General features: G+C 44.7%; 1 protein-coding gene across 2 annotated transcripts in view; it reads right to left on the reverse strand.

Moving 5' to 3' along the window:
• The window catches only part of LOC122811674 (zinc finger CCCH domain-containing protein 10-like), a 3,783,075-nt gene that overhangs the window by 3,009,991 nt on the left and 761,480 nt on the right, over nucleotides 1–11,604 (reverse strand). The gene's annotated exons all lie outside the window — the stretch shown is intronic.

The following is an 11,604-nucleotide window of genomic DNA, read 5'->3' on the forward strand; positions in this document are numbered from 1 at the left end:
ACAGCCATAGTAGAATGATCTTTAACTTTATCTGGCAGCTATTTATTGATTGATAAGTGAATGAAATGCATTCTGACAACCATCTGGACAGAGTATTTTTTGCTACAGGAGCACCTTTTTTGCTGTCTGAAAAAGAAACAAATAGTTAATCTGACTGTCTGATGTCTTTAGTTCTGTGTAGATAGAAACATAACTGTCTATGAACATCAAGTTGGTGTAAAGTACAGTTGTGTACACTTACCATAAATATAGATGTTCGAGTGTATTGACTGTTTTAGTCATCACAGTTGGTTATCTGCCTGCAGGTAATCCTCAGTCAGTCCGAATATCAGAGTCTTGGGATTTCTGCGATGGATGCTGTTGCCTCTTCCATGACGTCAGGCCATCAAGGGTATAAAACATGCAGCTGACACCATTACATCAGTTTTTCTTGACCCAGATGCCAGGAGCCCCGAAAATAGGAAGCTATTACATGGTGTGGAACACTTCCAGTAAAAATTAAATACCCCAAACATAAAAGATGGCCATAAAGAGGATAGGTAGAAAGGATGGAGAAAGCCAGAGGGGCTGAAGGGAGGGAAACCAGGGCTGCAACAGTGAATACACTTGAACATCTACATTTATGGTAAGTGTACACAACTGTACTATGTTCTTCGTGTTTCACTGTTGCATTCAGCACACTTGGGTTGATTCCCAAAGCTGAGGAAGGGTGGAGGCAGTCAAGAAGTGTTAGGGCTGGGCTAGCAGCCTTGTAAGACTGCTGTAGAAAATCCAGCTCTGGATTTAGAAAAAACAGGCAAGTGGTAATGCTTGGTGAAGGTGTGTACAGAAATGACCTTTACCCTCTGCCCCTGTAGCAAAGCTGACTAGCAACTGGTCAGATTTTCTGAAAGGCTTAGTCCTGTCAAGGTAGAACCTGAGCTGTCTGTGCACATCCAAGGAGTGCAGGATCCTTTCCCCTTTATTCTGCGGATTAGGGAAAAAGGTTGGCAAACAGATGGATTGGTTTAAAGCCACACTGGATACCACCTTGGACATAAAAGAAGACCATGTCAGCATGGAAAATAATGAAGGGCTCCACCACCATTAGTGCCTGTAACTCAGACACTCTTCTTACTGAAGTAATAGCTAGAAGTAAGGCTGTTTTCCAAGAGAGGAATTTTAAATATGCTGAAGTAGCAGGTTCAAAAGGGGGAAGTGTCAGCTTCTCCACTACAAAGTTAAGGACCCAGGCTGGGGTTGGAGCTCTCCTAGGAGGCCTTAAATTGTTAGCTCTCTCAGGAATTGTTTGATGAGAGGTTGAAAAAAAGAGAGGTGGCTCAGTATTATAATGAGCTGAGATGGCAGAGGCATGAATCTTAATGGATGTAAAGTTAGGCCTCTGTGGAGCAGCTCTGCTAGGTAATCAAGGATTTGAGGTAAGGTGGACACAGATGTGGCCTTTTGAGACTGACTCCAAGAACAATATCTTTTCCACTTTTCAGCATGGGATTTATTAGTACTAGGCCTTCGGGCCTCAAGGATCATGTCCAGCACCTGTTTGCTGAGGGATGCTGGTGGTGCATTCAGGGTATAAGCCAGGCTGCAAGGTTTAGGGTTTGCAGCTGTGGATGCAAAATCTGTTCCTCCTGCTGAGATAGCAGGGAAGGTGTCTGATGTAGATGTCAGGGTGGCACTGCTGTCAGACTGCGTAGGAGTGGGTACCAGTGCTGGCATGGCCAGTCTGGTGCAATAAGGATAGCCCTTGGCCTGTCCTGTTTGATCTTGAGTAGTACTTTTGAGAGGAGGGGCAGAGAAGGAAAGGCATAAATTGAAAGGTTTTCCCATGTAAAGGATAGGGCGTCCACCTTCCAGGCTCTGCTGTGAGGGTTCCTGGTGCAAAATTTGCTCAAGTGATGGTTTTGGGGTGAGGCAGAAAGGTCCACCTCCGGTGTTCCCCAACTCTAGGTTAGAAATTCGAATGAGTTAGGTTCCATTTTCCACTTGTGAAGGTCCAGTAGATTTCTGCTTAAGTCATCTGCCAGTGAATTTTACTTGCCTGGTGGGAATTGAGCTTGTAGGCGCACTTGGCTGCTCAAGGTTGTGTTCCACAGAGCCATGGCTAACCTGCACAGTGGGTAAGAATGAGTTCTGCCCTGCTTGTTTATGTACCACATAACCGTGGTGTTGTCTGTCTTTATCAGGAGCTGTCCTGGAAGGATAAGGTAATTGAAGGCTGCCACAGCATTCTGTACAGCTAGCATCTCTTTGCGATTGATATGCAGGGGAATTTGTTCTGGCCTCCATTTGCCTTGAAAGCATTTGCCTGCCATGTGAGCCCCCCATGCATAATCTGATGCGTCTGTTGTCAGGTCATGGGTGACGAAGGGTTGAGTGAAAGTCCCTTGCTGGGGTTGCATGTTCTGCCCTTAGATAAGGTACGATAGGAATCACTGTTTCCAGGTCCTGGGAATGTTGACATCAGAGACTTTTTAAGTACCATTGAAGCTTCCTCATATGCAGTCTTGCATATGGAATTAGCAGAATGCATGAGGCCATGAACCTTAGGGCTTGCAGTAATTTCCTTGCAGATAGCTGGGTTTTAGTGGCAATTAGTTTGAAATAGTTTGTCAAATGGACCTGCTTTTCTGGAGTGAAGAATGCCATCTGGGAAGCTTGGTTCAGGCTTGCTCCCAGGAATACAATTTGTTGGCTGGGCACCAGTTGTAATTTATTTTTGTTGATGGTGTATCCCAGTGAAGTTAGAAGACTTTTTACAAATAGCAGGTGCTAAAGTAGTAATTCCTGACTGTCCGCCTGAATCAGGCAATTGTCCAAGTATGGGTAGATTTGAATATTTCTCTGCCTGCAGTATGCAATGGCTGGAGCCAGGCATTTTGTGAATACTCTGGGCACAGTAGATAAGCCAAAGGGAAGTGCAGAGAAAGTACAGTTGTGTACTTACCATAAATGTAGATATTCGAGTGTATTCACTGTTGCAGTCATTACAATTGGGTTATCCTGCTGGCAGGCTACCCGCAGTCGGCCTGAATTCCAAAGTCTAGGTCCGGCGTTGGTTGCTGTCGCCTCATCCCTGACGTCAGTGCACCAGGGGTATAAAAGATGCAGCCAACGCCATTTTATTCAGTTTTTCTTGCCCCAGATGTCAGGTGCCCCCAAAAAGGTAGGCTAAAAATATGTCAATAAAGCATGGATGCGCCAAGGTAAATATTTCCTATATCTACAAGCAAATACACCACATAGGTTGTATAGAATAGAGAAGTACAGATAAGTTACAGCAAAGATAAGGGGGATGGTGGGAGGGTAACCTGGACTGCAACAGTGAATACACTTGAACATCTACATTTATGGTAAGTACACAACTGTACTATGTTCATCATGTTTCACTGCTGCAGTCATTACAATTGGGTTGAATCCTAAAGCTAAGGTTGGGATGCTGGAGCCAAATAGGATTAGGAGCGGCTATGAGGCCCTCCAGAACTGCAGTGGCAAAGCCTGCCCTGGATTTAGAGTAGATTGTTAAGCAATAGTGCTTTGTAGAAGTGTGCACTGAACTCCAGGTTGCAGCCTCTAAAATGTCTTTGGTTGGTACTCCTCCGAGGAAGGCTGAAGTGGCTGCTGCTCTGGTTGAATGTGGCCTAATGCCATTAGGCACTGATTTGCCAGGTTGTGAATAGCAGAAATGAATGCAGTGGCCTATCCACTATGAAATAGTCTGCTTTGAGATAGCCTTTCCTTGTGATCCTGCAGCATATGCCACTAGTAATTGCTCAGTCTTTCTGAAAGCTTTGGTTCTGTCCAAGTAGAAGCGCAGCTGTCTGTGTATGTCCAAAGAATGCAGAAGTCTCTCACCCTTATTCTGTGGGTTTGGGTAAAAGGTAGGCAAATGAATAGCCTGGTTAAGGGCAACACTGGACACTACCTTAGGCATAAATGTCGGGTTTGTCCTCAGAGAAACCCTATCTGGATGGAAAATGATAAAAGGTTCGACAGCCATGAGTGCCTGTAGCTCTGAGACTCGTCTTGCAGAGGTTATTGCTAGGAGCAGAGCTGTTTTCCATGATAAAAATTTTATATCAGCTGTAGCGGCTGGCTCAAAAGAAGGTAGGGTGAGTTTTTCCAAGACAAAATTGAGGTCCCATGCAGGTACTGGTGATCTCCTTGGAGGCCTTAAGTTTTTGGCTCCTCTGAGGTACTGCCTTAATAAAGGATGAGAAAAAATAGGTGGCTCTGTATTGTAATGAGCTGAAATGGCAGAGGCATGAATCTTAACTGATGAAAAGGACAGGCTTTTGTCTAGCATCTCAGTTAACTATTGCAAAATCTGGGGAATATTTGTCACAGTCGTGTCAATCCCTTGTGCCTGGTTCCAAGCACAGAATCTCTTCCATTTTTCAGCATAAGATTTTCTGGTACTAGGCCTCCTGACCTCCAAAATAACATCCATCACCACTTTAGAGAGAGGTGTGTTTTGAATGACTACATTATCCGCCATGCTGCCAGATTTAAGGTCTTGAGTTGGCTGTGAAGGATCTGATTGTTGTGTTGGGTCAGTAAGTGAGGAATCTGAGGTAATGTCCAGGCTGGGTATTGAAACAAGTTCCTTAGGATTGGGTACCAGTGCTGGCAGGGCCAGTCTGGAGCAATCAGTATCATTTTTGGCTTCTCTTGTCTGACTTTTAGGAGTACCTTGGGGAGGAGAGGCAGTGGAGGAAAGGCATATACTGTTAAGTTTTTCCAGCTGAAAGATAGAGCATCCACTTTCCATGCTTGCTTGTGATAAGTCCTTGTGCAGAATCTCTGTAGTTGGCAGTTGTGAGGGGAGGCAAATAGATCTATGTCCGGGCATCCCCAATTCCTTGTTATCATGCTGAAGACTTGCGGATCAAATTTCCACTCGTGGGGATCCATGAGGTTTCTGCTTAGTACGTCTGCCAGAGTATTTATCTTTCCTGGCAGGAATTGTGCCTGCAGATGTACTTGGTAAGTCAATGCTGTGTCCTACAAAGTCATGGCTAGTCTACATAGGGGGTAGGAATGAGTGCCTCCCTGCTTGTTTATATACCACATGACTGTAGTTTTGTCCGTCTTTATCAATAGTTGCCCCGGATGAAGTAGATCCTTGAAGGCTGTCAGGGCATTTTGAACAGCTAGCATCTCTTTTTGGTTGACATGTAGATGAATTTGGCTTGCAGACCATGTGCCCTGAATACATCTAACTGCCATGTGGGCCCCCCCAGGCATAATCTGATGCATCTGTTAATATCTGCCTGGCTGTGGGTAAAGCGTATGGCTAGCCCTTGTTGTGGTGACAGGACTTTGCCCACCATCGAAACTCCTGTTGCAGGCAGAGAATGAGGGTAGTTATTTCCAGGCTGTGGCAATGTTGAGTCCAAATACTTTTTAGGTACCACTGAAGTTTCCTCATATGCAGTCTTGCATATGGAATTAGCAGAATGCAGGATGCCATGAAGCCCAAAGCCTGCAGAATTTTTCTTGCAGATAGCTGGGTCTTTGTTGCCAACATTTTGAAATAAGTAGTCAGTTGCCTTTGTTTGTCTGGCGTGAGATAACCATCTGGGCAGTTGTATTTAAGCTTGCACCCAGGAATATTATCTCTTGAGAGGGTACTAGTTTTGATTTCTTTCCATTTACTGTGTACCCTAGGCATGTTAGTAATCTTTTTACAAACGCCAGATGCTGTAGTTGAATGTCCTTGATCTCTGCTTGAATAAGGTAGTCGTCCAAGTAAAGATATATTCGTATTCCTCTGTCTGCAAAATGCAATTACTGGAGCCAGGCATTTTGTGAAGACCCTGGGCAAAGTAGATAAGCCAAAGGGCAGTGCAGAGAATTGTTAGTGCATTGAGCCAGCTATGAATCTGTGGTATCTTCTGCATGATTGTCTGATTGGGACATGCAGGTATGCCTCTTTTAGGTCTAAAGTCACAAGCCAAGCCTTCTTGCCCAGCATGGGCAGAAGCTGCTGCAGAGTCAACATTTTCAATCTTGGAATATCCAGATATGTGTTTAGAATAGATAGGTCCAGTACTGGTCTCCAGGCTTTGTCCATTCTGGGCACCAAGAACAGTCTTGAGTAAAATCCTTGTCCCTGCTTTTGGTGTGATACTTGCTGAATGGCCCTCATGTCCATGAGGGATAAAACTTGCTTTTGTGCCTCTGCCCATTGATTGTTTGGCAGGTCTGGCAAACCGTTTGCCCGTGGCAGGGTGTGAAAGTGAAACCTGTAGCCTTGTGACACTATATCCAAGACCCATTTGTCCTGGGTTATTACATGCCAATTTTGAGAAAAAAAGTGCTAGTTTTTCCCCCTAAAGGTGTTGCCAGAAGATAAGTGCTTGACGCAGGCAGGGGGAAGTCATCGGGACTGTTTCCTGTATGGCTGTGATTTGTCTTCTCCGCTTTTGGAGGTAGACGTACCACATTGTTTAGACCTGTATGAGCCTTGGGGCTGGGATCTGCCTCTAGGGCATCTGTATCTGCCTCTTTATGGTCTGTCTGACACTGGAAAGGACCAATTCTTTGTAGGCCAGTGCCTACTAAATCTTGGAGGCTGTACCTGTAAGAAATCCTTGACTATTTGCAAAGATTTAGCTTTGTCCTCCATTTTCTTCAACACCTCTTCTGCTTTAACACCAAACACGGTATCATGCTGTAATGGAGCATCTAATAATTTTGCTTTAATATGATCAGGAAGATTCTGATCCTTTAACCAAGCATGCCTCCTAATGACAGAACCCATAATAGCGGCCCTGCAGTTGGCCTAGAGAGAATCAAAACCACATTGCAAAGTATGCCTTCCCACTTGTTCAGCTGCATGCAATAAATCCTGCATTTCTTTGTTTTCTACACATTCAGAATTTATCACCATTTTCTGTTTAAGCAGTGACATAATTTATTGCTGATATTTAAGCATATGAAACTGATTTAAAGCCCTAATAGCCAAGGTAGCAGAAATGTAAATCTTTTTTCCCCATCTGTCCAGTGCCCTAGAAACCCTGTCAGAGGGGGTAGGGTTTTTTGCAGTGGAAGCCTTGACCCCTTTGGGACCCTGAGAGAGTTTCTGGGTCAGCAGCAGGGTTCTTAAGAAATTTATGTGAATCAGGAACCCTGTAGTATCTGTCTGGCTTAACAGGAGCTGGAGGTAGAGAGTCAGGAGTCAGACTGGACTCTGAAAATACATCTACAATGTCTAACACAGGTGGAATAGCAAGGGGCTTGTGCTGAGGTAGTAAAATTAAGTCTCTGAGCCTTTACTTAGATTCTGAATAATCTTGGCTCTCCCAGTGGAAATGCTCCCTCATGGTATGCAGAGTTTCCCCAAAAGAATAATCCTCAGGAGGAGAGGCTGAAGGGACAGATTCTTCAGCATAAGAATCCTCATAGGAAGGAAGAGAGTATTCATGATCAGAACAGGAATCAGAAGAAATGGAAACCTGATCTGAAGATTCATATTCTGTCTCTTGCCTAGACCTCTTATCAGGAGGGGAATGGGAACCCCTGATCAAAGTAATTAGGTCTTCGGCCATTTTGAGCATCTGTTTTTAGGCATGGAGGCCTGTCCATGGGGCTGTTGTACTTGTTTCTTTGTCTTTAGAGGTGCTTTAGTCTTTGCCTTTGAAGCTGAAGTATTTTTAACATATAACTGTGTAGGCCTGAAAACGCACTCAGAAGCCGATGCCTGCTCAGTGGACCCATCTGAGGGAATAGTTTCCAAGGTTCCAATACCTTGAGCTTCCAGTGGCCTAGTCGGCTCCATGTGGGAGTCGGAAGCGGCCTGCGGCTCTAAAGTAGCGGGCATCAGGGGCTGCGAAAGCACCTCACTGAGAACCGGCAACTGGCTTAGAAGAAGCCTCGTCAGTTTTGGACCTCGGATGCCTGTCCTTCTCTTTTTCTTTGCATTTCTTTTGAATTGCGGTAGTCGTATGGCTGTCCGAAGACATCATGTAATTAAATCTTCTGCCAAAATAGTGAAATGCAAAATCGTATTGACGCTTAATAGTGCGTTGGTTAAATCTAGCACAAAAACGACAATTAGCAATGTTGTGATCAGGGCCTAGGCAAGGAATACAGTAAGAATGAAGTCCTTATGAGGTATTTGCTTCCCAAAAGAAATATAATTAACTTTTTCTGACATCGGTCTGGAGCAAAAAAAAAGTTTCCCCAACAGGGTACTTAGCTTTTAATTAAGACTTCGGATCTGAAATTCGAACATGAAAATCTCAGGAGTTGGCCGACCGGCACTTGTGAAATGCTTTTGCTTTGGGCACCGCGTGGCAAGAAAGACTGATGTAATGGCATTGGCTGCATGTTTTATACCCCTGAAGACCTGACGTCATGGAAGAGGCGGCAGCATCCGAAGCAACAATCCCAAGACTCTGGTATTCTAGCCGACGGAGGGCTATCTGTAGGCAGATAACCCAAGAGTGAGGACTGCCAACAGTGAAACACGAACATCATCCTATATTCTGCCTTATTGCCATACTTGGAGAAAAAGACTGGCAAGTCAATGGACTGATTCAAGTGGAATTCTGAACAAACTATGTAAAAAGGACGGGCTTGTCCAAAGTGACACACCGTCATTGTGGAACAACTTATATGGGGGATTGATAGATAATGCTTGTAACTCAGAAACCCTCCTTGCTGAGGTGATAGCCACTATGAAAATAGTCTTCCACGTCAACAACTAAGTCACATGATGATACAGGTTCAAAAGGGGGAAGAATTATTTGGAATAATACAAAATTCAGATTCCATGGTGGCAGTGGGGGTTTAATAGGTGGTCTCAAAAGATTGTGCCTCTTAGAAAAGCCTTTGAAGTCTGTGGGACATAATATCTGGTCCTTCATTTCCAAAATGAAAATTTGAGATTGGTGCTAATTGTACTCAAATAGTAGCTGCAGCCGTTTCCTCATCAAAAAGCTTAGTCAAGAACTCCAGGATGGAAGAAATAGGTGCTGAATAAGGGTCAATATGATTCTCTAATGCTCAGATAGAAAATCTTTTCCATTTGCTGAGCTATAGTCTTCTCACAGATGACTTGTGAGAAGAAATCAGGATATGTTGTGCTGTAGATGAAAGGTTGTCTAGCCTGGCTATAGTTGGAAACGGAGCAGCCAAGTTGTTAACTTGAGCGTCTGAAGAGAAGGGTGAAGAGCCCCCGATGAATGGGTCGTAAGATCTGATACTGAGTCCAGAATCCAAGGCTCTTCCTGAAGATGAGGCCGAAGGAAGGGGAACCAAATTTGACATTGCCAGTAAGGGGGTATTAGAATTAAGGTCCTTCCCAACATACTGGCCTTCTGAAGAACTTTGGGAATCAATGGAAAAGGGGGAGAAAGCGTAGAGGAGACCTGGGAGCCAATGTACAAGTGCATCCCTAGGGGGTTTCCCTGGAGGGGGGAGTAGGGCAAAGTAGCTGCTGCATTTTGCATTCATGGATGTGGCAAACAGGTCGCAACAAGGCTGGCTCCATTTTCAGAAAATCACTTCCGCTACTTCTTGTTTCAGGGACCAGTCGTGAAACATCAGAATTGCTCTGCGGAGTTTGTCTGCTATCATGCTGGATTTCTCCGGGATATGCATTATGAGAAAGCACTGGGAGGAAGTAGCCCACTGTCATACTCTCAGGGCCTCTCGACAAACGGCATAAGATTTGGTTCCTCCTTGTTTGATTATATACCAAACAACTGACATGTTCTGTCTGGATTGCAATTGTTCCTAGTGGAAGAAAGTCTTGGAATGCCTGCAATGCCAGAAGCACTGCTCTCATCTCTAGGACTTTGATATGAAAATAGGCCTCATGATCCTGCCACGTGCCTTGGGTTGTCCTTTCCAAATAATGCCTCCCCCACCCTATCAGGGAGGCATCACTGGCCACTGTGGCTAGTGGAGATGGGAGAATAAAGGGTTGACCTAAGGTCACGATCTGAATGTAGCCATCAACATAGGTCTTTCTTGCAAGATTCTGTTAGCATTATCTGATGTGACATTGGAAGTTCCTGCATGGACCATTGGGCAAATAGGAGCCACTAAGATCCTCATGTGTATCCAAGCTAGGGGAATTACATTGATAGCTGCTGCCATTGTGCCCAGTACTTGAAGAATCGTCTTCACTTGAGTCTTTGTTTTCAAAAGGAGTTCCAGAACCTGTGCTTGAAGGATGTATATCCTTTCTGGTGGAAGTTTTACCATCACTGTAGAGGTATCTAATTTTGCGCCTATAAAAACAATATGTTGAGATGGCAATAAGGCAGATTTTTCGAAGTTTATTATAATCCTTAAATGAGCACAGAGATTCAAAGTGGTGTCTCTCGCTTGTTTAAGTAGATGTTTGGTGGTGGCGGTTAGGAGCCAATCATCTAGATATGGAAACACCCAGAATCCAAAATGTCTCAAGTGAGATGTAACCATTGCCATAGAGTCGGTGAACACTCTGGGGGCTGTAGTGAGACCAAAGGGCAGAACTCAGAATTGGTAGTGACTGGCTCCCAGCCGAAAGCGCAGATAACTCCTGGATGGCCTGTCCATTTTTATATGGTAGTACGCATCCTGGAGGTCTATAAAGCGCATCCAACTGTCTTTTCCCAGAAAATGGAGTACAACTTCAGTGTAACAATCCGGAACTTTGCCTTTCTTACAGATTTGTTCAGTCTGCTGAGATCCAAAATGGGCCTTCAGTCCCCTTGTTTTCTTTGGGATTAAAAAGAACCTTGAGTAAGCTCTGGATTCTATCTGGTCTGCAGGGACCAGTTGGATGACTCTTTCTAGCGACTTCTGAATTTCTATGGTTGCTTGTTTCCTGTGAGTGGGTGGAATGTCCAGAATCTTTGTCATTAGTGAGGCTGGCATGGAAAAGGGTATAGAGTAACCTCTGGATATGATACTTTGTACCCACTTGTCTTTTATTTTTAGCTAAGCATCTGGGTACAAAGATAAGCGACCCCTGACTGCCTCCAGAGAGGAACAGAAGGGCCTCCTTTCAGGAGCACTGAAAGGGTTTACCCAAGAAAGATTCCCTGTCACCATGGTGTTGCGGACCCCCTCTGCCATGTGGCTGGTGTCTTCCATTATTATCTCTTCCTCTGCCCCTGGAGGAAGGGTCACCACGTGCCAGGAAAGACACTCTGGGATTTTCAAAACCACACCCCCCCCCCTTTTGATCCTTAGGATAGAGTCTAGAAGGTGTGGAAAAACGGACTCTGACTGCTGAGAGTCTTGCCTTCCTGTTCACACCTGGTTACTGTTTCTTTGACTTTAGGCCTGAAAAGGGACGAGCCATCGAAAAGGAGTGTTAATAAAGGATGACCTGAAGAGTTCCGCAAAATTACACAAGCGCATCCAGGAATGTCTCCTAAGGTTGATTCCTGAACCCGCTGATCTACTTGTTCCATCGGCTGCATAAGAAACGAGGCTCATGGATGAGCTCACTACTGAATTAAGGGCGGAGATTTGGGAGGACACCTTATCTGCAACCTCCACAGCTAATGAACACTGAAGAGCATCTCTTAGCTCCTTTAGATCATCTCTCTGTAGCCTCGTGAAATGGGTAAGATAATTCAGGGACCTGGGTGTTAGGCTGCT

This window comes from Protopterus annectens, chromosome 9.part0, assembly GCF_019279795.1.
Source record: "Protopterus annectens isolate FY-2018-M chromosome 9.part0, PAN1.0, whole genome shotgun sequence".
Taxonomy (NCBI): Eukaryota; Metazoa; Chordata; order Ceratodontiformes; family Protopteridae; genus Protopterus; species Protopterus annectens.